The sequence below is a fragment of the Vipera berus genome (assembly GCF_964194415.1).
Source record: "Vipera berus genome assembly, chromosome: Z".
Taxonomy (NCBI): Eukaryota; Metazoa; Chordata; class Lepidosauria; order Squamata; family Viperidae; genus Vipera; species Vipera berus.
The window spans coordinates 33116982-33144582 of record NC_138205.1 but is presented as its reverse complement, the minus strand read 5'-3'; the positions used below and the strand labels follow the sequence as shown (position 1 = coordinate 33144582).

Here is a 27601-nt window from a genome sequence, read left to right as displayed (position 1 = left end):
AATGAAAAAAAATAATCAAAATTTAAAAAACCAAAACAAGCTTAATGGGCTGGCTTGATGAACCACTAAGTTTTCAATGTGTCTGTGTTTCCAGATTTCACTATTAAAATAACCAGAATTGGAAAAATATGTGCTAGTCCAGCTTGACAGGATTTATTTAGGCACCTGGGAATATCCAACCCCAACCAAAACTCTGCTCCGCTATATTGTTGTCAATTAGTCATCAGAATTCCTTATTTTTATGCCAGTTTTATATGTTTTTATTTTCCTTGCAGATAGACAACAAGCTCCTGCTGCTATTTCCAGCATAGACCACTGGGCTGTGCATAATTCACAATCCAAACTAACATCTTAATCATCTTGCTCAATTTTTATCTTTAAATATGTAGCCATCTACTTTAAATTAAAAATGCCAGAATATAACAGATCCAATAAGCACAGTGCCAGTAACTTGGCAAATGTGCTCCTTAGGAATTTAAAATATAAGTACAGCATGTAAATAATTAATAGATTTTTCCTACATTGGAAAAGCTAATTATTTACCTATAACTATGGATTTATACAAGTATGCACCTGGAAAGAGACTGCTCAGTATCTACCAGAAATTAAAGAATTCTTGGTAGGAGTCCCACCTTCCTTGCATATGTGACTAGATTGCCCCTTCTGGAATACTCAGTTCCTGTGAGATCCACATAGCAGGAACATAGATATCACCAACAAAATGAGGGAGGAGAGTAAGATGAATGAATTCATAGATGATTATTTGAAGTATTCTAGCTGCAAAAATTCTCACTACAATTTTTGCAATTCAACAGAAGGAGTGGTGATGGTAGCTAGTTTATTTATTGTATGAATTGTCATAGTCATAAAGTGATTTTTTAAAAAGGACTATTGTCTCAAATACTGTATTCCTCTGGCAGGAAAGACAGACATGATAACACTGACTGCAAGTAGACGCTAAGCCAAAATAACTGGCAAAGTTCAAGTAGATAATACCATGAAGGAAGACTTTATTTTTGTGCAATCTGACCAAGGTTTATACCTAGTTGCGTAAAAAAGCTCTTACAGAGATCTTGTACAAGCCAGGAAGAACTCCTTTAGTTTGGCTGACAAGATTTTGAGACAAAATCAACCTCAGTATTTATTTATTTTTGTGAGTTATATCCAGTCTTTTGTACAAGAGCTGTAGAGGAATGTTAACTAGCAATAAAATATTGTTGAGACTCTTCACAAGTGATTCTGGTTGCTTTTGCTGACATTAATTTCAGCTCCTCTTCATCTCTCTCCAGCCTAGTTGGAGAATCTACCATAGGAGCTCAAGGTGCATACGTAATGCTTACTCCATTTTTCCCCCCCCCCAACAATCTTTGAGATAGGTTTGATTGAGAGAAATAGAGAGAGGGGACTGCAACCCCAGTCCAATACCTTAATCAGTACATGGCATGGCTCACAAAGGGACCTGATAGAGAAAATAGCTGTGAGCTGAAATCTCCATTCATGAGTGACTGACTGGGTACAGTTGAGTTAGTCAATCAGAACACTGCTGATCTATTGTCTATAGCAAACATGTCAAACACAAGGCCTACAGGTTGGATCCGGCCCGATATGTGGTTCCGTCTGGCCCAGGGACCTGCTCTGGAAACAGCGAAGGACCAGCCTGCCACTCCTCAGCCCGGCCCAGGCCAACCGTGCACTGATCTACAACCTGGTTGTATACAATAAAGCCAGAACATGCTCAGCCTTAGATCCACGGGGCAGCCTTGCCCTGACGCCTGGGCACGTGCACAAACGGAGTCCAGCATCCCTGCTGGCTATCTTGCCCCGCAGGCTGACTTCACCCACAACGCCAGTGCTGGCTGTCTTCTATGTGCATAGCCAGGGGGACGGGACAGAGGCAGTGGAGCAACTCCTCGCTGATTCCAGGGCTGCCCTGTGGAACCTTCATTGCTTCGTTCCTTTTGTAGCGGAGAGGGGAGTTTGGGGGGGATCAGTGCCTGCCTTAACACTTGGCCATGAGCAGCCCTGCTGCCCTTTTGCCATCCCTTGTCCCCTCCTCCTGACCTCTCCTGGTGGTCACCCATCCTATCGCTGGGTCTCCTCTCAGGGAGAGGGAGTGGGCCTCCCTCTGACCCACATATTTTGCCCTCCCTCCCATAAGCAACTTGGCCAAGGAGAGCAAGCACAGCAGCAGCCTCGAGGGGGAGGTAAGCGCAACTGGGCGCCCCTTGGGGAAGTGGGGCTAGTCTAGGCTGGGCTGCAGGGGTCCCTGAACTTGAAGGCTGGGAACTTGACCTCCGCTGCCCAAGGCTCTGGGCAGCCCATGCCACCATCTGCCCCACCCCCACACAGCCTGAGAGGGATGGTGAAGCTCCTCCAGTGGACCAGCACTCATCCTGGTCCCACCCTCCTCTACTGGAGACCCTCAGATCCGCCCGTCCTGCCCAGGCACCTGACACGAGTGATGTCAAGCTGGCCACGCCCACCTAGTAGGCCATGCCCACCCCAGCCACGTCAACCCAGTAGGCCACGCCTATCCTGGCCCCCCCTGGCCCCCCACCCCCAACGGTAATCACAATGTTGATGCGGCCCTCAATGAAATTGAGTTTGACACCTCCTGGTCTATAGTATGCCAAAATAAAAATGAAATGTAGAATACATCAGGGCCACATCTAAAACATGAGATGCAAAAATGAAGCAGATTTTATATCAATTTGTTTATTTACTAGATCATCATAGCATTGCCTAACACAATTTGGGCAGTTTGATCTCAGGGGAAGCTTTCAAAAGTTTTGAGTGCCCTCAAAGATCCAGCCTAATAGATCCTAATAGATCCAGCCCATTGATGTGCTGCAATGAACCCAGAATAGAATAACCTGCTTGGAAGAAATGTTCCCTTCATGGATACAGAAATATCAGTAATACCAGACGTATGTCAGAGAGGAAACACAAAGGTTCAGCCAAGTCTTGGTATGATAGTGTAACAACAGAAAAGTGCATTAGAGTTTACGGGAACTGTAAACCCTGGATGACTGCAGAGATACGAACACTCCAGAGAGCCCAGGATTCTGCCTTTAAGGCAGGGGACAGGGACACATACAGAGAGGCCAGGGCAAATCTTAGAAGAGGCATTAGAATGGCGAAACAGCGATATTTATATTTATATTTATTATTTATTTATTTATTTATTTATTTATTTATTATTATTATTTATTATTTATTTATTATCTATCTATCTATCTATCTATCTATCTATCTATCTATCTATCTATCTATCTATCTATCTTGCGGAAGATATAAACACAAGGTGGAGAACCACCTAGCAGACAACAATCTGAGGCAAGTATGGCAGGGACTGCAGCACTTAACCAACTACAAGGGAAGTACAAGGAGCATGATTAACATCGATGCCTCATTGGCTGAGGAGCTGAATATCTTCTTCGCTCGCTACAAGGTAAAGACCAGACCCCGTAGCCTTTGCTGGCCGGCCTTCTGATTTTCAGCAACTCACCTTATATGAAGACCAAGTGAGAACTGTATTGGAGGCTGTGAATCCCAGCAAAGCCGCAGGCCCAGATGGGGTGCTGGGGATAGTGGTTAGGAATTGTGCCGACCAATTAGCAGGGGTCCTGACAAGGATTTTTAACATCTCCTTGCAAACGGCATGTGTACCATTGTGCTTGAAAGTAGCTACCATTGTCCCAGTCCCCAAGAAAACTGCAGTTGAGTGCCTGAATGACTACAGACCTGTTGCATTAACATCTGTAGTCATGAAATGCTTCGAAAGATTGGTTCTCCAACATCTCAGGACATGCCTCCCACTGGATTTTGATAAACATCAATTTGCCTATAGGGGGAACAGGTCGACAGACAATGCCATAGCTACTGCTTTACACTCTGTAGCAAGTCATCTTGACAAACCTGGAAGTTATGTCAGGATGCTTTTTGTTGATTATAGCTCAGCTTTCAACACCATTTTGCAGAGCATTCTCATCGAAAAGCTGACTGACTTGAAATTCTCCCCCGCCATCTGCGATTGGATTCAAGACTTTCTTAGGGAATGGTTACAAACAGTGAGGGTCGGGTCTGCTTTGTCCACCCCCCTGAAGCTTTGCACCAGCTCACCACAGGGCTGCGTGCTCAGCCCCTACCTGTACTCTTTGTACACATGACTGTGTATCATCTGACCCATCCACTGCGATAATTAAGTTCGCAGATGATACGACCGTGGTGGGTCTTATTACAGGTGGGGATGAGATAGCATACAGGGCGGAGGTACAAAAACTATCCATATGGTGTTGTAACAACAACTTGCACCTAAACATCGGCAAGATGAAAGAGATGGTGCTAGACTTCCATAGGAAAAAGGAGGAACCTGCCCCACTTTACATCGGGGAGGACTGCGTGGAGAGTTTCCTCCTTTAAATTTCTGTGAGTCTACCTCCATGAAGATCTGACCTGGAAAGTTAATACAACCCAGGTGGCCAGAAAGGCCCAACAGAGACTTCACTTTCTCAGGGTCTTGCGGAAGAACAGGGTAGAACAATAGCTTATGACCCTCTTTTACCGGTCTACTATAGAGAGCGTCCTCTCGTATGGTATTGTGGTTTGGTATGCTGGTCTGACAGCCACGGATAGGAAAGTATTACAGAGGGTGGTGAGCACAGCACAAGACATTGTGGGCTGTCCCCTGACACCACTGGATGACATCGCCAGGGCTCGCTGCCTTGGAAGAGTGAGGAAAATTCTCAGGGATGACTCACACCCTGGATGGTATCTCTTTACTCTCCTACCATCGGGTAGGAGATATAGGAGTATAGCCAGCCGCACCAACAGGCTGAAAAACAGCTTCTATCCGTGGGCTGTTAGGCTTTTGAACGGGAAATATTTTTTATAAATTTTATGCATAATTGACTTGCGAGGCCAATGTGTTGTGCAATTAGTTCACATGGTGTAATAAGATGGAGGGTTTGTGTCACTGTAAGTTGGGGGGTGGGGGCACAAAGGGAGGCTCAGCCAATCTCAATGTATACTTGGTTGTACTTTGACAATAAAGGTTCATTCTTGATTATCTATGTTAATTATTGACACAAAGTTGGAGAAAGATACAAAGCTATGTGATAACTGAATTTAAAGGGAAGGTGTACATGTATCAAACTTGTAAAGGGCAAATCTGAAGATGGGTAAAACACAGAAATAGTTGGAGGTCAACATAGTTCTTCCTCCCATTGTTGAGAAGATAAACATGGTAGAAGGAAAGTGATTGTCCTGGAAGCATAGACATTGCTTCTGAAAGCCATCAGATTTCAACAAGGAACTTTATTGAAGGCTTTTTGGAAATTCAAGTATACTGTTCTGATGGGATTATCTTCATCCATGTGTACGTAAACACTTTCCAAATCTCAAAAAGTTTGCTTATTTTTGTAGAATCCATGATCTTTATTCAGAAACACTTATTCCAGCAATTTACTGTATACAGAAGACACACTAACCTAACCAGCCTATAATTCCCTGGATCTCTTCAGGTCCCTTTTTAAAAAATAGTGTCACACTGACTATCTTCCAGTTCTCAAGCCCTTGGGAAATAGCATCCAAATAACCATTTTTAGACAGATTGTGAAGCTAACAATTGCTTTGCCAGTTCTCATTATAGGACTAGTACTAGATTCTACAGAGTTACCATCATCTGCTTCTTAATTACAAAAGGAACCTCTTCAGTCTTCTTGGATGGATTTTATATATAAGCAATAGAGGGGAAAAGTGATGATAGAGAACTGCTTCATTTTTTATTTCATTAACTGCTTGGGACTATGAGATAGAGGAGTGAGTTGGGGAACATAGGTCAAGGAGAGGGGACCAGAAGGGATTTGATGGGAGGCTGGCAATTCAGGCACTGGATGAAAAAGTGGGCAGAGCATAGGCTGACTTCCTTTCCTTTCAGGTGGCCACCTCCCCTGGGAAGTCAAACAGGACACCAACCTAAAGGCAGTGCCTTGCAATTTCAAATTCAGCTGCTCATAAAATATGCTTATCTAGGATTTAATCCTGAATGACAGCACTGACCTGCTTTATGGAGATCTAGCTGAGTGAAGAGGAAACACATAACTTCTTATTATAGACATTTGGAATCTCAATTTCATCACTCCACTTTTTTTTTTTAGAATTTCCCCCTTTTTACAGCCAAAAGGTAAAATTCAGGAAATGCTAGGAATCTGAACATAGCTGAAGAAGCTATAACAGTTTTAGAATCTGCTGCTTAATAACTTGTTCCAAAGACTTGCTCACAAATGGATAAACTATTGCAATGAGTCTGTCTAACAAAGGTTTGCAGGGTTGACAGCAGTCTGCTGCACATTCTTTCTGAAAGCAGAATGGGGATAAAGACTGACCATCCAAAGAAGGAATTGTATTTTCTTCCCTGCCAGACTAACCATAGTCAAGCAAAAGAAATGGAAGCTTGTCACTTGATCTCTTTCCATTGACAAACAAGTCAATCAACAATGACTAGGCACAATAACTAAAGGAACTTGAAAGTTCAAAGGCAACACCCAGATACTGAAGATAAACAAGATCCAGTTACTTCCATCAAGCCCCCATAGTTGTGAGCTTTGAGGCCTTGATGTGCTCTAGATAGAAACTCTGGCCTAATTCAGCAACTGTAACATTCTTATACTTTTACAGGATAGCAAAATGCTCAAATTTTATATAGCTATATCAACAGCAAGAGAATCTCTTTCAGTTCACTGCTTATTTCTGTAGACAGAAATACAGTTCTTGGTCTGTTCATGTCATTACTTACTTGTTATATTGCTCACCAGATTAGTTCATAAGGCTATCTACAGTTTCTGTCTTCTAATGACCATTCCAATTATTCTCCTTTGCAGGTACAATTCCCACAATGCTAAAGGAGGAGGAAGGAAAGTCCTTACTTGGGAAAATTGTGGCTAGACTCTCAACTGATATTAATAACTATTGGCCGGTGTCCAATAGTTGATACTTAGTCAAGGTAAAAAAGTAGAGCTCTCAGATGAACAGATTACCTTGATCTTTTCCAGTTTGTTTATATTTGAATATGGCATACAGATGTGCCATTGAACATGTTGTTCAAAAACAGAACCAGAAACGAAAGGATTCTGGAAATTTCAGCAGCTTTTGACCATGACAATATTACCTTATAGGAATACATGGGAGGTCTTCAGTTATTCTGTACCTATCTCTCTGGATGTAAACAGAAGATGAAAGACTTTGTGAAGCAACCTGGGAGGTTCTATCTTCAAGGCTCTATCTTTATTAGGTGTTATTTAACATCTCATAAAGTAACCAGGAAAGATCATTTGTAGGTTTGGAGATAATTGTCATCAGTATGCCAAAAGCACTCAGATATATATCTCCTTTTCCAGAGCGGGAAATCTCGATTCCTAGTATCTCCAAACTACAAAGAACTCCTAAGTAAACAGACAGGAAAGCTAACAAGAGTTTGACAATAGAGTTTAGCGAGTAGTCCATACCAAATTAACAATTTTCTTAATAAATTATTTAAGCCATATATTTATATATGGCTAATTTCAGCCTGAGGGGAGAAAAACAACAACAGGAAGTATAACCCTTTAAAGTGATGTGCCTTTACAAAACCAATGAATAAACAGTAGTACGAGTTACAAAGCTTGTAGCGTTTATATTCCTATCTTACAACAGTCAGGCATATATTTGCAGTACAGGTAATCCCCAAGTTCTGAGCGTTCAGAGTTACCCGATAAGCACTCACTAGTGTTTACAAAAAAATCCCAAAATTATGAATCTTGCAGCACCACGGCAGTTGTTCGCCCTTACGAACGACTGCAGAGGCTCTACAATATTCACCCTATCCTCCCCTGCTCCCCACAACTGCTTCCCCCTCCCTTACAGCCGTGCAGACTCACCTTGAGAAGATCTGTCTCCACTCTGCTGCGATTTCTGCCTTTGAGGGAGAGGAGAGTCAATGGAAGCTCCTGAATACCGTAATATTGCACAAAAGAGCCTTGGTGGAGCAGTGGGCTGATGCCTCCTTAAGTAACACCAGCTGCCTGCAATTAGTGCAGGTTCGCATCCCACCAGGCTCAAGGTTGACTCAGCCTTCCATCCTTCCGAGGTAGGTAAAATGAGGACCCAGATTGTTGGGGGCAATAAGCTGACTTTGTAATAATTCCGCTTGGGGTGTGTGTGAAACTTTCATTTTCGGAGCAAACTCTATCCCTGTCTCCTGCTCCCCCCCAACTCCTTTCTGCCACCACCGGAACACTTTTTACCTGAAGGGAAACCTTGGGGAGATGGGGAGCTCTCTCTGCGTGCAAATGCAACACTTGAAAACGCTGTGTTTTTAACCACCCCATTTCCTCACAGTCGAAGTTCCCCATCTTTCCAAGGTCTCTGTTTGGATAAAAGGTGTCTGAGCGCCTATGGGATAAATGGAAATGCAGCGATTCGCTGCATTTCCAAGCGTTGCATTCACACAGAGAAAGAGCTTCCTATCTCCCCAAGCTCTCTATTCAGATAAAAAGTGTTTGAGCGCATAGAGACTTAGAAACGCAGCGAATTGCTGCATTTCAATGGCTCCCATACGTGCTAAAACACCTTTTATCCAAACAGAGAGCTTGGGGAAATGGGAAGCTCCATCTATGTGCAAATGCAACGCTTGAAAACGGAGCAAATCACCGTGTTTTGAAGCATTGCATTAGCACACAGACAGAGCTCCCCCTTCTCCCCAAGGTCTCCGTTCAGATAAAAAGTGTTTTAGCGGCAGCAGCTTGAGTTTCTCCACTCTGTCGGCGTGGAAGGAAACGGAGGTGCAGAGCAGGATTCCTCTCAAAAAGGCCGGCGCACACAAGCACACCCGCGTCTTGAGAGCGATCCTGCCCTATATCTCTGGTTTTTTCCTTTCAGACGAAGTGGAGAAACTCAAGCCACTGCTGCCACTTAAGTTGGGAGGACGACAAGGAGAAGAGCTGTCAGGATTTGTGCTACCGGCCACTCAGACAAGGAGTAGGGCGGGCGGGCGGGCAGGCTGGGTGGCAAGGGGAGATCGTGGCCACTCAGGTAGCTGCCGCTGCCACAAGCAGCTTGAACACCCCATGATGTCTCCCCACTCAGTTGAAGGCTTCGTTCCTGCCCTCAAACTAGGGCCGAAGTATGCGAGCGAGCAGCACTACCGGGCTCCAGACAGCATACATTCCTGCACCTGGCCGACTCCAATTCCACGTTTTGCCCACAGGGAAGCAAAACGAAGCAAACACTCCACCCACCCCCCAGAATGGAAGCTTCTGGGGGCCATGATCTCTTTTGAACTCACACAATATTACAGCGTCCAAGACCTTCCATTGTCAGCACGAAAAGCATTTTTAAGCCGACTCTTCTCTCCCTCAAAGAGAAAGAAACCGTGGAAGAGAGGAAACATATTTTGCAAGATAACTGAGTTCAGTACGGCAAGAATGGAGGAGAAAGCATGAGATATCTTAGTGGGTTAGGGAGGCTTTGGGGGCCTGTGCCATTAGTAGGCCCTCCATTGCCTTCCCCACCCTGAGATACCTCATGTGCACTTAACAAGATGTGTGCCTTAATGAGCAGGGAGTGATCTCATTTGAGGTATGAGATTCACTCCCACAAGTTTTTGAGTTACGAATGGAATGGCCAGGCTCCATTACATTCGTAACTCAAGGACTACCTGCATCACTTGAAAAAGTAATCAGAAGACTGGAGGAGTAAATGGTCACATTTCAATTTGTAAGAGAAAATGAAGCTTTATCTATTCAGAAAAAGGAGACTCTACAATAAAAACAATAGTGGAAACACCATTTCATAAGGAAGACAATCTAACAAAAGAAGAAGCCCAATGAACAAGAATGAGAAACAGATGCAAATGATGTACAAGATACTCTGCACCTCTGGACTTTTGAAATTGTTTTAAGTCTTTGCATAAGAAGAGATAGGAGAAATATATTACTGGAACATACCAACCACCTATGACAGTAACAGATTCCTGGTTAGATGATCTCCAAGGCATTATGTCTTCCAAGAAGAAACCATAGATCTTTCAGAGGTATAAAGCAGTAGTAATAAGAAACTTCAATTATGCCACCAGCTGCTTGAAAGGGAATGTGATCTTAAGATAAAATTTCTAACTTATCTTAATGATAAACCTGCCTCATGTATATATTTTCCTGAAAGCTAAACATATCCAATACTATTATTTGTGGCATATCTGAATTAGCTGAATTACAGATAGGAACTGCACAGATAATATAATAACATAAAAGCAATATACTGTGTATTTGCATAAAAGCTCATCCACTATGGATGCACGTGCAGAACATCTACAAAACCCACTCCAAAACTGTGAGAAAAACCCCTTAAAATAGATGAGGTCTGATCAGTATTTTCCAAGTGTGAAAATATGAAAAGCTGGATAACAAGATCATGGACAGCTAAAGCCACTTATCTATCAACTGCCAAGTTCTATTTTTCATTCTGATTGACTAACAATTGCTTATTGGAAAATTCTAATTCTCCCACTGTCCCTATATTGGTGAAAATAAGTTTGTGAAACCTTACTATTTATAATCCTGCAATACTGTTACCTACAGCAGGGGTCCCCAACCCCTGGTCCATGGACCGGTACTGGTCTGCGGCATACCAGCAACCGGCCCACACAAACAAGCAAAGCCCCATCCGCAGGATGCAGGCAGAACACAAAACCACACCCCTCTGGTCCGTGGAAAAACGTCTCTCCAGGTAACTGGTCCCTGGTGCCCAAAAGGTTGGGGACCTCTGACCTACAATATAGACTGAATCCTATCTAAATCTTATTAATAAAGAGTTCCTGATGATTTAACGAAAATAAAACTGATATACAACAAAAAATCCAATTCTTCACTGAACACACTGAATTATTATTCTGTGGCCTTTTGTGAGCATACAAAGCTTAGTTTTAATAACCAGTGGTACTTGTGTCTATTGAACAATGTCTGCAGGTATTTTGGAATTCCTCTACATAAAATGCTTCGCTCAAATCATGCCAAAGATATCAGTTAGCTTAAGGTGAGAGTTTTGCTTTGGCTTTTGTAAATGCAGTTTGTTTTGTTATATCCATTCAGTTTGATGAATTTGTTTGTTTAGGATTACTATCATGCTGAAGAAGTCACATTTGTTTCAAGTTTACCTCTCAGACAATTACCCTGACATTCTCCTGTAGAATTTATTGATGCAATCCATTAATTAATTATTCAGTTAGGAAAGTGACAGAGTGGTCAAAATTGTCATAGCTTGGTAACAGAAGAGAATATTTGTAGCTCAGGAAAACTGTTGAGCTTTTGGTGCTCTCTGAGCTGGTTGTTTGTTTGCAAGTATTTCATTACCCAAGGATACTGATAAGGTTACCTAGTTGGGTAATGAAACATCTGCAACCAAGCTAAGAGCATTAAGAACTCCATCAATAACATTTTGTAGCTTGATAAATTTAGAATTTATCTTGCTTAAAGATGGATTGTATACATGTAGCACTAGCAAAAAATAAGGCATTTCCTTTTGCCAGGAATGGTCATTAAAAATGGAAGATATTAAAAAGTTCTAAACGAACTTCCGGGTGGCAAGCCTCCATCGATGGCAGTCATCTTGACTGTCAGCCCCGTTGACTCCATTTAAATTGCGGAAACAGCGACAATCAGCTGCTTCACGGTTTGGGAACCCTCCCCTGGGAGAAGAGGGGAGGGTGAGTATTCAGGTAGAGGTAGAGCTCCCCTAGACCCCCAGAATGATCAATCTGGGGAGCGAAGGGCGAGAGCTCCCTCGGAGCCTGAATTAAACTCCGGACTCGGGGACTCCTCTGTTTTAAGGCTTTAGAACAGAGCAGGACGCTGCAACCATCCCTGCATTCAATGTTGAACTTTGGACTACTCGGACGCAGGCAGAGCTGAGCAGGAGAATTTGAAATTGCAACTACATGATCTTTAACTCTGGAGTGCTATTTCCCCCCCCCCTTCTCCAAAGCTTAATCTAAAAGAAAGGAGAGGAAGATGGCACCGGAAAAGCTGTAAAAGATTCTTTTAAAAACATTTGAAGCTGGTATAAAAGAGATTTAAAAGATCTGGAGATTTAAAAGGAAAGTAACAAAGTTGTAACCTGGGTCTCTAAGTTAAATCACGACCTTTATATAAGGATTGGGTGGAAAAGTGAAAGTGAGAAACAAAAGTTAATGGGTGTTAAAATGGCTTCTAAACCACCTAGAGCTCCCGTCTCTAGAAGCGCGGGGGCATCACCAGTTCAACAACAATCTGCACTTCAGAACTTGATGCCATCCCCCGCAGTATCCTCATCAACATTAACATTGAAAGATTTACAAGAGGCCTTAAAACTTCAATCTGAGCAAATGGCGGAGCTCATTAATGAGAAAAATAAGGAAATAAGAAAGGATATTTTACTGGCATTTCAGGGGCTGGCACTTCATATTGAGCATTTGGATGAACACGTGGAAGTTAACCAAAGTAATTTGATACTGGAAGCTAAAATGTGCGAAGCTGAGAATAAAATGGATAAGATCGATGATGAGCTGGTTGTCACTGCGTGTTTTTTAGTTTTGCCAGCTTCACTCGTTTCTATCTGTACATTTTCCCCTGCTCTCTGCACCTGTGTTACTATCTTATCATGTAACCATAGTGACTCTCATATGTCCAGCTATGTTATGGTTTCAGACTGTTTTGTGCGCATGCCTAGAAAAAGTTTCTCACAGTTACTTCTTACTTTTCTCTTCTGCCTGATGAGAGAATGTAGTCAGTTTAGGTCTTTTGTTTTCTCATTAAAGGTTTTACAATAGAATATGCCTTGGTTTTCCTTTTCTTTGATATTCACCATGCAAATGAACCACGGTCCATCCTCCTCTGGTCGGAATGTTAATTGTTCCGCAACATTTGGTATCGAGGATGGTTTGTGTTTATTTTCAAGATTTATTGATAGGCAATTAGCCAGGCAGTTAGTCTGGCACTGAGGAGGCTGTGATTAATTGCTGCAAATATGCCGTGGAAAAGGAGAAAGAAGGCCAGTTATCTGTCTGCTGAGGAGGAAGAGGTTTCACAGAGAGATCTCCCTTCAAGTTTACAGACTCCGTTGGCATCGGCTACACGGCTTGGAGAAGCAGCCTCTGAGCCAAGGTCAGTTTCACCGTTTTCTGTTTTTGCAGACTCTCAAGCTGATGCCGCAGTTGTAACCTATGCTCATGGGGATCAGGCTGATTATGAGAGATTTGGTGCTAGACTTAAGGCTTCACTAGGGAAGGAAGTGATGTATTATCCTCCAAGCCCTGAGAGAACTGTGCAGGAGAAGGCTTTGCAAAGTTATTATGAACAAATTGAAATTTTTGAGCAAGTTGTGTGCAAGTTGTGCGCAGCATGGTATAAAAAGCATGGGAGAGCCTCTGCTGGCATTCAGTTTTCAGAATCAGCCATTTTGCCTCCCTCCTCACAAGCAAAGCCACACCCACAAGGGATCGCCATTTTGCCTTCTTCCTCAAAGACAGAGGCACACCCACAGTGGAATCTTGTGTCAGACGAATGGGAGCCTGACTGCCTGCTGTGTCAAATGACACGCGAGGATACGATGGTGCCTGAATCTAATGTTATAGCACCATCTGCTGGTGAATCTGTTTTACAAGATGCATTTCAAAGAATGCAGAATGCATTTTCACAGATGTCCCTTCAGCAGGCATCGCTCCAAGCTGCCACGCCTCCTCATTCATTGGGAGCTTCAGCTAGAATGCCTATTAATACTGCTACTATTAAAGTTCCTGTCTCAGATGGAGCACAGCAGCCTTCACCCCAAGTGCAGCCTCCACTGGTTCCTCAAATACAAAGGCCAGTGCTGACTGCAGGCCAACTTAATGTAGCAGCTCAAGCTTTGCATTCCAGGTGTACCACCTTCTGCTGGCCAGGGTGGTATTGCAGCTCAAGTACAGCCACCCCCATCACCAGTACCTGTAGCCGCTTCAATGCAACTGCCGCAAGCCCTGGCACAGGCGCCACTGGTGCCCCCTGCTGGTTATGTCCGGATGGCACAGCCTGCACAACCAGTGCCTCCTGCAGGCCAAGTCCCATTTGCACAACCTGCACGGCCAGTGCCCCAACTGCATGTTCCTCAACAGGCACCCTCTATTGTACCACTGGCTGGTGATTCAAAATTGAAGTGGTCAGGACAGAATTACAGGGCATGGGTCAGTGAAGTTGGACTTCTTCGTAGAGAAGGTACCCATGTGATGGTGTTTAATCCTCCTGCCCAGCCATGGCCTCCTGACATATGAGACTTGAATAATAGAGCATGCACGTTATTGATGTCCATGGACACTGAATTGCAGCTCACTTTTTCACAAGATGCAACTGCCCAACAAATTTGGGCTCAATTAGAAGCATGTTACCGGCCTACGTCCATTGAGTCTACATGTTTGCTTTTGTCCAAGTTCCATGGTTCTAGATTAAAACCTGGTGAGCATATTGGAGAACACTTAACTAAAATGAAAGGAATAAGAAAAGAACTGGGTGAAAAAGACTATCCTATTGATGAGTTTCAAATGATCAGCATTATCATTAATTCTTTGAATTATGAATGGAAAGATGCTATTTCTAAGATTAATCAAGTGCCTATTTCTCAACGCACAGTGGATCATGTATGCAGACCTTTAACTGAAGAAGAGGCACTTATGCAAGCCGCGCCACATTTAAGGGAACCACCTGCATCAAAGGCTTCAGCGAGGCGTTCCTTCCGTGGAAGGGCCTATGTTCCAAGGATGCCAAGATGCTACATCTGCAATCGTATGGGACATGCCACCCGGGATTGTCCCCAATGGTTTCCAGCATCCGCCATGTACCAGCCCAGAGGAACAGATTCCAGAGGAGGCAGAGGTAGAGGCGGACGACAAGGTCGTGGTCGTGGTCCCAGGCGTGATCCGCAAGCTCCACTTGCCACATTGGTTGTAACCAACGAACCACAGCCTCAACCAGAGTACAACAGACGACTTCTTTGGACTTTGGACAGCGGAGCAGCATTACATGTTAACTACAGAAAAGAGCTTTACACAGAGATGCACGAGCCTGAACCTGAACTTCATGAACTGTACTCTTCTTTTTCAAATCATCCTGTTCGGGTCATGGGAAAAGGAACTGTTTATATTGAAGAGCTCGGTGCATTCATTCCCGATGTTTACTACGTACCATCAGCTAATAGTAAATTGCTTAGTCAGAGTCACTTGTCTAGGGTGTCAAAATTCCAGGTCTATCACCTTGAAAAAGCAAGTTATGTAGTTAAAGATGGAGGTATTGTTGCTGAAACCATGTTGATTGGTGGTGTTTATTACTTAAAGCCAAAGGCTAAGCCGCAAGAGCAGGCAAGTATACAAGCTCCAAAAAGGGAGAGCACAGGCCCAGTGAGAGATGTCCCAGAGAGAGATCCTGTTGCTACTCCAAAGGCTCCTAAAGCCAATAAAAGGACAAATAAGAACAGGTTGCTCACAGCAAGCCTACGGTTCCTAATAAACATGCTAATGTTGAGAATTCACTAACAGGTAAACCTTTGCATTCCAGGTGTATCCATAAGTGGCATAGAAGATTGGATCATGCCAGTTTCCGTGTTCTGAAGAAGATGCCAGAGTTCGCAAGAGGTTTGGATCTAAAGGGGTGTAGGGTGTTCTTGGACTGTGCTGTCTGCAAGAAAGCCAAATCCAAAGCAGCAGCAATTCCAAAACGCGCTACACGCCTGTCAACACGCATTTTTGATTTAGTACACACCAACATAGTGGGTCCTTTTACACCAACAATTGGTGGTAAAAGATATTTCTTGACAATTGTTGATAATTACTCTAGATATGGATATGTATTTCCTATGAGGGAAAAATCTGAGACCTTTCAGATCTTTAAAGACTTTGCCAATCTTGTCTATACCCAATTCGAAGTCAGCATCGCCAGAATTCAGAGTGATCGCAGTGCTGAATTCATGTCTCAGCATTTCCAGGACTGGATGCATAAGAATGGGATACTACACCAGACCTCAGCTCCTTACACTCCGGCAGAAAATGGAGTGGCAGAACGCAGAAATGGGGTTCTGCAAACCATGATGCATTGCCTTCTTGAAGATGCTAATCTCAGTCTTCCATACTGGGGTGAAACTATTAAATATGCTAATCATATCATCAACCGTACTTGGAGTAGTGTCATAAATCAGACCCCTTATTTCATGTTATATGGACACAAGCCTGACCTCTCACATCTCCATATTTTTGGTTCCTACGCTATGCTCAATATTCCTTTAGCCCAAAGAAAGAAAGGGGGTCCTGCAGCAAAAAGGATGAGATTTATGGGTATTGATGATAATTCAAAATGGAGCAAATATATTGACTCTCATCATGTCATAGTGATTTCACAATCTGCTATTTTTGAGGAAGATGCTGACTGGTCCAGGATTCATTCTAACGATCCTGGAGTTTATTTTCCTAGAGATGCTGCTGCTGATGCCACGCAGCCTGATGATCAAGATGCACAGGCGAATGTTCCTTCCACGAGTTCTTCTCAACCCACTGTTCCATCTTCGCAAGCCGCCGATGCTGCTGGTGACGATGATGAAATGGAAGAAGAATGGACGGTTGTTCCGAGATGTTCCAAGAGGACCACAAAGGGAATTCCACCAAAACAGTATTTGTGGTAAGTAACGAAAGCACCTTTACCTTTGATTTGTAATGTTATACTTCCTCCTGAGAAGTTCACACAAATCAAACATCTTCCTGCATCAGAGCAAGATAAATGGTTTAAGGCAATGCAGGCTGAAATGGACAGTCTAAAGAAACTTCATGTGTTTACGCCTGCAAGCCCTCCAGCAAACAAAAAAGTTATTGGCACTCGTTGGGTCTACAGAATTAAAAAGAAGCCAAATGGTGAGTCGTTGTACAAGGCCAGACTTGTAGCCCAGGGTTTCACTCAACGTTATCCTGAGGATTATACAAATACCTATTCACCCACAGTGCGGACTGAGAGTGTGAAAATTGCCTTAGCCACTGCAACTATCCTTGGTCTAGAAGTTTTCCAGTTTGATGTTGAAACGGCTTATCTACACGCTGATCTTGATGAAGAAATTTATGTCAAAGGTCCTCCAGGTTTCCGACAGCAAGAAGGGGATACTTGGTTTCTACACAAAAGTCTTTATGGTCTGAAACAGTCTGGTTTAATGTGGTACTTATGTCTTTCTGACAAACTAAATTCAATGGGCTTTATTAAGTCCGAAACAGATGAATGCGTGTTTACAAAAAGATCTGATAATAGGTATGAGATAATTCTTGTTTATGTTGATGATATTGTTTATATTGGTCCGAATAAGCAGATGAGTAAATGTTTTGCTAAAGCTTTACAACAGTTTTTCACATTGAGGTCTTTAGGACATATTAACACTTAATTTAGGTGTTCAAGTTACCAAAACTCAGAAGGGGTTCAGTCTTACACAAGAAGATAAGATTGAACAACTATTGCATCACTGCAACATGAAGAATGCTAAACCAGTGAGTATACCCATGCAAACTGACTTTCACAACTTGACACATGAACCGAGTCCTGAGTTCGAGGATCAAACACTTTATCGCTCAGTCATTGGATCGCTGCTATATATTAGTAGTTGGACTAGACCTGACATTGCACTTCGTGTTAATCTCCTATCATGACACGTAGGCAAGGCAAAACAGTTTCATTGGACATGTGTTAAGAAATTATTGAGATATCTAAAACACACCAAAGACATGAAGTTGTTGTTAGAACCCACACATACTGACTATGCAGAGTTATGTTGTTATGCAGATTCAGATTGGGCAAGTGATAAAAAATCACGTAAAAGCACTTCAGGTTATATGATGTTTTTAAATGGATGTCCTGTTTACTGGCATGTGCGTAAACAGAATTTTGTTTCTTGTTCCTCTAAAGAAGCTGAGTATGCTTGTGTTTCTGATGCATGCAATTCCTTAACCTGGTTTGATGCCTTAGTCACAGATATCTGGACACCTCCAATTCGACCGATCACTGTGATGGAAGACAATGAATCTGTGGTTTATATCTCTGAGAATCGCTTTACAGGTTCCAAGTCCAGACACATTGACATCCGTTACCAAAACATAAGACAAGCAGTTAAACAAGGTTTTGTCAAATTGCAGTATGTGCCTACACATGACCAAATTGCTGATATGCTGAACAAACCACTTCCTACAGCCCAACACGAGTATCTGCGCAAGAAGATGTGCCTTATCTGAGTTTCTGCTTCGCTGACAAAAGAAGGGGATGTCACTGCGTGTTTTTTAGTTTTGCCAGCTTCGCTCGTTTCTATCTGTACATTTTCCCCTGCTCTCTGCACCTGTGTTACTATCTTATCATGTAACCATAGTGACTCTCATATGTCCAGCTATGTTATGGTTTCAGACTGTTTTGTGCGCATGCCTAGAAAAAGTTTCTCACAGTTACTTCTTACTTTTCTCTTCTGCCTGATGAGAGAATGTAGTCAGTTTAGGTCTTTTGTTTTACAATAGAATATGCCTTGGTTTTCCTTTTCTTTGATATTCACCATGCAAATGAACCACGGTTCATCCTCCTCTGGTCGGAATGTTAATTGTTCCGCAACAGTGGTAATGATACAATATACAGACATGGAGTTTTTGCTTTGAGGGTAAGAGGTCTGAAAGAAAATCCACAAGAAAATTTGGAAGAGATATTTGCAAATGCTGTAGCACCTATACTGGGATGGTGAGCTGAAGACTTTATAATGGAAATAGATAAAATATTTTGTGTCAACTCCTGGACTGCTAGGCAAAGAAAACTACCACGAGATGTGATTGTTTATTTTACAAAGAGAATGATTAGAAATGCAACTATTCAAGCTTTTTATAATAATAGATTTAAAGTGGCGGATCAAGAGGTCCTGATTTTGAAAGAAATTCCACCAAGAATTCTAAGAAAAAGGAAAGAGTTTGTCTTCTTGGCAGATGAATTAAAAAAACGATAGCTCCAGTTCAGATGGGAGATGCCAACTGGGATGGCGGTGAATTATGCAGGTACAAGATATCGTCTTAATACAGTTTTGGATGCAAGAGATTTTTACTGTAATGTACTGAAAGCAGGTTCACCGCCATCCCTAGAATTCAAAAGAGGAAAGGAAGGAAGAGCGCGACAGGCACAAATGGAAGGAATACAGCAAGATGAAGAGGTGACCCTGCTGACTGTAAAAGAAGTACAACAAACTCTGGAAACTGTGCAGCCCCTGGTACCATTAGAAGAACCAAAGGTTCAGAGAATGACACGGGCTGCAACCAGATGAAAGGAACAACAACAAGAACAACAGAAACAGTACCCTAAAATCACCACTCAAGAATCTATTATTATGGAAGCAGTGGGAGGAGTGAGGCCAAAGAGGCAGGTGCTTATGGATCTGCAAGATACGCTCCGAAAGCTTCAAGTCGCAATAGATGGCGACAAAGTTTCTAACATGGAATGTTAATGGTCTAAACTCTCCGCAAAAGAGAAAGAAAATATTTCAGTATTTGAAACAATTTAAAAATGAAGTTATATGTTTGCAGGAAACGCACATTCGTGTATCAGATCAAAAATATTTGATAAACTTTAGATTGGGTAAACAATTTATTGCATCAGCCCAGGACAAGAAAAACGGAGTAGTTATTTATGTGAAGAAGGACCTAACAGTTAACTTAATTGTAGCAGATAAACAAGGAAGATATATTATAATTGAACTTTTAATAGAAGGGAAGAAAATACTTTTAATTGGAATATATGCGCCCAATCAACAGCAAGGAAAATTCTACAAACTTTTACATAATAAAATAATTCAATGGGATTATAAATCTTGTATTTTAATGGGAGACTGGAATGGAGTTTTGGATACACAGAAAGACAAAAAAGGACCTTTTAAAAGTATTCCAAATCATGCCTAAGTCTTTTTTTGATATGAAAGATGATTTGGAACTGAGAGATGTCTGGAGAGAACGAAATGTGCAAGAAAGGGATTTTAATTTTTTTTCTGATAGACACCAATCTTTTTCTAGGATTGATTTTGTATTAATTAGTAATGATTTTTTTTCTAGGGTTAAGAAGATTAAGATATGTCCAAGAACCTTATCAGACCATAGTCCAGTACGGATGGAATTGGATCAGGGAAAGGGAGACAGGAGATCCTGGAGGTTAAATGAAAATTTGTTCAGATATGAGGAAAATGTGGAAGAATGTAAAAAACAAATGAAAGAATTTTTTACTATAAATATGCATAAGGGTACTCCAATCGAAATGGTCTGGGATGCAAGTAAAGCTTATATGAGAGGAGTTCTAATATATTTGAATAATAAACATAGACATAGATTGGAATATAAGCGTAAGGAGCTAGAGGAGGAAATAAAGATGAAAGAGAGGGTTTCCATCCTGAACCCATCTGACAAGAGGGTGAAAGAAGCGATTAATTTGTTAAGAGGGCAGTTTAATATGTTCATGGCAGATCAAGTGGCAACTAATTTACGATATGCTAAATATAATACCTTTTATAATGCTAATAAGCCAGGTAGGTGGCTAGCTTATTTGTTAAGGAAAAAACAAAAATCACGTAATATAGATAAAATAGAATATAAGGGTAAAGAGGTGTTTCAACAAAACATTATTAAGAAGGTTTTTGCAGAATTTTATTCAAAATTATATGCTAGCGACACAATTCAAGGTTTAGATATAGATAGATATTTACAAGAAGTGAATACTCCTATACTTACACAAGAGCAAAGGGAAGGGATGAATCAATTAATAACTGCTGAAGAAATTATTTTAGCAATTAAACAACTAAAAGTGGGTAAGGCACCTGGAACAGATGGTTTGACAGCTATTTATTATAAAAATTTACAACAAGAAATGATGGAACCCTTAAAGGAGTTATTTAGAATAATTCAATTTGGAGAAGTGCTTCCTTCATGGAAAACAGCTTTTATAACATTGATTCCAAAGGAAGATCAAGATCTTACCCAACCTAAAAATTACAGACCAATATCGCTTTTAAATACTGAGTATAAGATATTTGCAAAAATTTTAGCAAACAGATTAATGCAGGTTATGCAGCAAATGATCCACAGTGACCAAACAGGATTTATAAGTGGTAGACAAATGAAATATAATGTTAGACATATTACAAATTTATTAGAATATTTGGAAAGAAATAATCAAATCCCCGCAGCGCTGATTTTTCTGGATGCCGAAAAAGCGTTTGATCAACTGAATTGACAATTTTTATTAAAAGTATTAGAGAAGATGGAGTTTGGGGATAGGTTTTTACAATCTATCAGGCAATATATCAGAAACAAACAGCTCAAATAATAATTAATTGTAGTTTAACAGAAGTGTGTAAAATTGAAAAAGGTACAAGACAGGGATGTCCGTTGTCACCATTGCTGTTTGTTTTAACATTGGAAATATTATTGACTAAGATATGTGAATCAAATAAAATAAAGGGAATTAAAATAAAATATCAAGATTATAGATTATAGGCCCGCAACTTGGGTGTCCAGGAGGACACCCAAGTTGCAGGCCCTATCTACGGGGGGTAATACCTCACCCCCAAATGGTTAAAGATGGAATAACCTGAATTTCCCGAGATGCCGGCACGTACAACCACTCAGTCTTGTCGGGATTGAGCCTAAGCCTGTTCCTCCCCATCCAGACCTGAACCGCCTCCAGGCAACGGGACATCACATCGAGGGGATCACTGGGGTGGTTTGGGGTGGAGATGAAAAGCTGGGTATCATCAGCATACCCGACCCCAAAACCACGAATGATCTCACCCATTGGTTCATATAGATGTTGAACAGGAGAGGCGAGAGGACCGACCCCTGAGGAACTCCACAAACGAGAGGCCTCGAGGCCGACCTCTGCCCTCCTGCCAACACCGACTGTGAACGTCCCAGGAGGTAGGAGGAGAACCACTGCAAAACAGTGCCTCCCACTCCCAACCCCCTGAGACGCCGCAGTAAGATACCATGGTCGATGGTATCGAAAGCCGCTGAGAGGTCTAATAGGACTAGGACAGAGGAACAACCCCTGTCCCGAGCCCGCCAGAGATCATTCACCAGCGCGACCAATGCCGTCTCCGTGCTGTACCCGGGCCTGAAGCCCGATTGGTCCAGATAATCAGCTTCCTCCAGGAACAAAGGGAGCTGATGCGCCACCACGCTCTCAACAACCTTCGAAAGAAAGCGAAGGTTGGAGACCGGACGATAGTTGTTTAAAACAGCCGGGTCCAGGGCAAGCTTCTTGAGGAGGGATCTCACCACCGCCTCCTTCAAGGCGGAGGGAAAACTACCCTCACTCAAAGAAGCTGTTATCACTGCCTAGAGCCAGCCTCGTGTCCCCTCCCGAGCCGCATAAACCAGCCAGTAGGGGCACGGGTCCAATAAACACGTGGTGGAGCTCAGCCTCCCCATGATCCTGTCCACATCTTCCGGAGTCACAGGATCGAACTCTTCCCAGATAACATCACCAAGACCGCCCATGTCATCACCGTCAGACTCTGCCCAGTCGGAGTCCAGACCGGTCCGGATCCGAGCAATTTTGTCCGACAGATGTTGGCTAAACTCCTCGGCACGACCCTGCAAGGGCTCCTTAATGGAGTATTACATGAATTGTATTCACTGAGCAATAGATATTTTCTCATGCATTTGTCTTAAGAAAATACTAATGTGTAAAAATGCATTTGCAAGGACTGGAAGACTGTCCTGCTTTGATAGGGGATTCAGCATATGTGTGTTCAGCATATTTTTAATATATCCAAAAAACATAACAGTTTTTGGATCACAGATTCAAACTGAACAAGATACCATAAATTATAATAGTAAAATCCCGACTTGTATATGATATATACTCCTTCTGCATGTAGAAACATGTATTCTATTGCAGCATATCCACTGTATTCATTATTTAGAAGGCTAGATGTAAGATAAGAAAAAAAGAACCCCTTTTCCCTCCATGGCCATAGCACAGCTATGCAGTTCTCCACATTTGTATCAAATATTAGATTATCAGAATCCAATATGCAAATATTTACCTTAATCTAAAAAACGCAAGGTCTATAAAATCACATAAAATGGGTGGTTTTGGTGCCTCAGTGATGAGGATAAGGAATATACCCCTTTACTTTATAAATTCCCAGCACCAACTTCAATACTGAAACAAGTTACTGATACAACATATTCTAGTCATCTAAAAAGAAGCATATCTTCATATTTTTAATCACATTGGAAAATATCACTTGGTTCAGGAAAATTGACAAGAAAAATGTGCCTTCATGGAATTATCAGTGCAATTCTATACATCTCTATTCAGAGTTCTATGAGCTTTACTTAAATATAGAAGTGCAATCTGAACTTGTAATCCATAAATATGCATGCAAGCACACACTGAAACATGCATCTGAAGAAATAAGCTACAGTTGACAAAAGCTTACACCTTTTAACATTTGTTCGTCTGAAAATACACTCATATTTCTTCTGATTTTTTTACATACATATACAATAAATGGCTATGTAGCACCAGTTACACAGAACAAGGCCATTGTATAGTATGAAATCATGTCAAAACACAGACAATCACTTCCTTCTTTCTTACATGACCTTGCAGTGTTAAACTTCTATCAATAAATTTAGCTACATTTCAAATTTCAATAGCAAGGGAATGGAGGGAAAATTTAGCAGTTGGCAGCATCATGTTTTTCTCCTATGGAGATTTGCCAAAGTTCAAGCTGCAATATGTTGCCTAGAACATTTGAGAAAATCAACACAAGGCAAACTTCTCCAATGCAAATCTCATTTACAAAAACATTTATTTTCAACATGTACCATGCAGTAAGATTTTAGATGTACTGTATCTTGTTCTACACAACTGTAATTTAGCACATGTCCTCAGACATGAAAGTTTTTACAGTTTATCATTTAAGAATACAGAAAAAATGCTGCCACATTTTAGGTGACAATTGTAACTTGAGTCATTGCAATGTAAGATCTGTATTTTTTGATGAAGTGAGAAAAAAAATCAAGCCTTGATACCTACTGCACCTGGTCAGCTGGGTCCATAGAATATTAGCAGACAGAAATGGAAATGGATCAGTGAGACACCCACACCAGAGACAGCGATGTCACCTGTAATATCAAACCTTTAATAAAAGAGAAAGGTGTTAGAAGATTTTAAAAATAGAAAAAAGTGGGAAAATTACAAACTACATAACTGCAACATACAACGCAACCAGTAAAAAAAATGGCAAAAACCTTTGCATATAATTAGTAGAAAATGTATACAGGGAAAAACAGGACAAAGCTTTTGAAAGTCAAGCTCTAAAACAACTGGGGGCAGGGGAGGAAGAACAGTTACTTAATAAACAAAAAAGAAAAATAGTTACACTTTTTTTAAAAAACAGAATTGCCAGAGCTTTATTAATTGCTACCAAGACACTCTACATTAGAGTAAGATAAAGTACACACGTGGGTGCTAAAATGACACTGAGGCAATATTTTGGAAGTTCTCTATGAAAATAGCAACCATAAAGTTTAGCAGCACTGCTTTTGACTATTCTGAACTGAAAATAACTAAATGATGTTCAAATAATATAGCCTTCCTGGGGAGACATTTAGCTCCAAAATAGAAAGAATCAGACTGAACACAGAGAAGGCAAAAGCAGTGAACCAACATCTAAAGAAGTAAAACATTTCAAAATACATGCACAACAATGAAGCATAGCTTAAGATTTTAAGAATTTGAGTCAATTATTAAATATGCCACAAAATATCTTAATTTATAGCAGAAGACAAGTGGGAAATTCCTTTCTTTAGAAAAGGTATTCTTTTAATCTCACACATATATCCTATCAATACAGTGAAATACAGCAATCCCTCCACCCCAATATCAACAGGCAACATCATTATCTCAGAAAAGCAGAAGTTAATATTCCACACTAATCATACATCTTATAAAAATTCAGATATATATTTGTGTCCTTTTAAGATGCCATAGTCAGAAATCAGAATATTTTAAATTATTCATATTAGGACATAAACCAAGCCAATGTAAGATTAGATGTAAGACAAATATTATTTAAACAAAAGTATTCCAACATCATAATCAATTTGTCAATCTGGCAATGAAATAGTTACATACTCTCAAATTAACTCAGAGAGCCAAAGTTAGAACTTGTCAAGATGCCACTTAACATAAAGATCATCAGCTCTATCAATGGCTAACTTCATCTAAGTACATATGCAACTAAAATAATAATGCACATATGTACAATCATTAGGTATATGCATGCCTGAAATCTCTAGAATCAGAACTACCAGAAAATATATGATTTTATTTGTAGATTCTCAAATTAAAATATCTGCAGTAGTTAGTTTGAATTTCTGAAGTCACAGGCCGTAGTCTTAAGTCATGCAATATTAAATTCTACAGAACAACCTTCTCAAAGGCTCAAATTATTATTTAGTAGCATTTGCACCAATTTCCCCTTCCCTCAAAAAACCCATACACTACCTTTCAAATTAATACAGAATTATTTACCAGTATTCTCAATTTACAACTATGATGAAGCCTGCCTATAACAGTTGTAAAGCAGGTCACCACATGACTGGGCTTATTTTTATTACCTTTCTGTAGCAGTTGTTAAACAAATGCTGCAGTCATAAAGCAAACCTATCGCTTACTATGGAGTGTTTTTGACAGAAACTGGAAACAAGTGCTGGTTTTCAGCAAAAATACAGTAAATTGTATCTTGTGACTAAAGGACTTTCAAACAGCCATAAATGAAGACTGGTTATTGAACACCCAAAATGTCATGTAACCATGAGACAGCCATCAGAACTTTAGAATTAGGTTATAAGTACATATGGGGGGGGAAGTCCAGTGTAACTTCAAGATGTCACTAAGCAATCCATCGTAAATCGACAATTACCTATATTTTTCTTCACCAGGAATTCCTAGTGAAGAAAGACAGGGTGGGGATGGAGCAGGATAAATTATTATACTTCTAAGGAGAATAAAATTTTGCTAAGATATGGCCTGTTGCAAGAACTTTTTGCACTAAGCAGTATGCTAATAATAACTGAATCCTGGAAGGAGTTGCAGTACCAGTATTCCAAGGAAAGGGACAAGGTAAATAAGCATGAAACAGGATTTCAGTTTCCATTCCCTATTCAAATGTCAAAAAACCCCCACCTTTTTTTGCTTACTTGGGGATAAAAAAAGTTGATTAGGGTGCTATTGCTTTAGCAACGCAAATTAGCTATCCTATATGAAGCTCCTCACTTAGTAATTTTTAAGCTTCTATGTAAGATAAATGTTTCTTGGATTTCAGAAAATTCTCAGTCATCTGTCAGGCCCACAACTAAACTTATAAGGTATAAGAAATCATGTCCAAGATTTTAGTTTTTTTAGTAATAGATTAATATGGGAAATAAGGTATCTGTATAAAATTTGTAAGATTTTAGTCTCTGTCATAGTAAAAAAAAACATAATAAAATGAATGCAGTTGAAATACAAAAAATTAACAGTTAAAAGCTTAAAGAAAAAAAATATGTTTTTGGAGAATGGGAACGAAGCACAACTCCTTAGCAAGGGCAATCCATAGGCTAAGAAATCACAAAGAATTTCCTATTTATCTTGGTGCTGGTGATGACCTATAAAGCCCTAAATAGCTTGGGTCCGGGATATCTGAGGGAACACCTGCTGCCGGCATCAAGTTCCCTTCGTCCAGTGCGCTCCCACAGGGAGGGTCTTCTCAGGGTGCCACCGGTAAGAGATTGCCGGCGGGTAACACCCAGGGATAGGGCCTTCTCAGTGGGGGCGCCTGCCCTTTGGAACCAGCTGCCAGTGGAGCTGAGGACTGCCCCCGACCTCCGTTCATTCCGCCAGGACCTGAAGACCTGGCTCTTCGAGCTCTCTGGCCCAGGCTGAGGATTAATCTTATTTTAACTGGGGTTTTATTTAGACAGGGACACATATAATTTCTTTTAAAATTTGTTTTTAACTTTTGTATTTTGGTTTTTTAATCACCCTGTAAACCGCCCTGAGTCCTTCGGGAAAGGGCGGTATATAAATGTAATAATAAAATAAATAAAATAAAAATAAATAAATCTATAAATTACGCTTCTAGGAACCCCAGCATCTTCAGCACAGCGTTTTTTGTTGGTCTAAGTAACTAAGTATTTTCACGGCTATGCTACATTAATGATTAACTGTGGAATTGCACTCCCTATTACCAGTTCCAAATCCAATGACAGCTGGTAGTTAAAGAGCACCTGAAACTGCACACTTTCCCTCTCTGAACGCATCTCAAGTAAGCATCATTTATTTCCAGAATGCAGATTTCTCTTTATTAACAACATTTTTGTCGTGTCCAATTTAATTTCAGCTTCTTCTCCCTCATCCAGCCATTATGAAGCTTAGGCAATCAAGTGATTGCTTCTACAGAGTTAAAAAGGAGGCTCTACTAGAATTAGATTTCATCAGCAAAACTTCTCATGCATATATCAAAACAACACAAAAAC

General features: G+C 41.0%; 1 protein-coding gene across 5 annotated transcripts in view; it reads right to left on the bottom strand.

Moving 5' to 3' along the window:
- Positions 1 to 27601, bottom strand: part of SPOP (speckle type BTB/POZ protein) — a 70782-nt gene that overhangs the window by 30790 nt on the left and 12391 nt on the right. For 2 of the 5 annotated variants that reach the window (XM_081344407.1, XM_081344406.1), the window contains exon 2: positions 24117 to 24219. The gene's annotated coding sequence lies outside the window, so the exon portion shown is untranslated. Of the gene's footprint in view, positions 1 to 24112; positions 24220 to 27601 lie in introns of all 5 variants that reach the window. The other 3 variants (XM_081344410.1, XM_081344408.1, XM_081344409.1) reach the window with 2 other exon arrangements.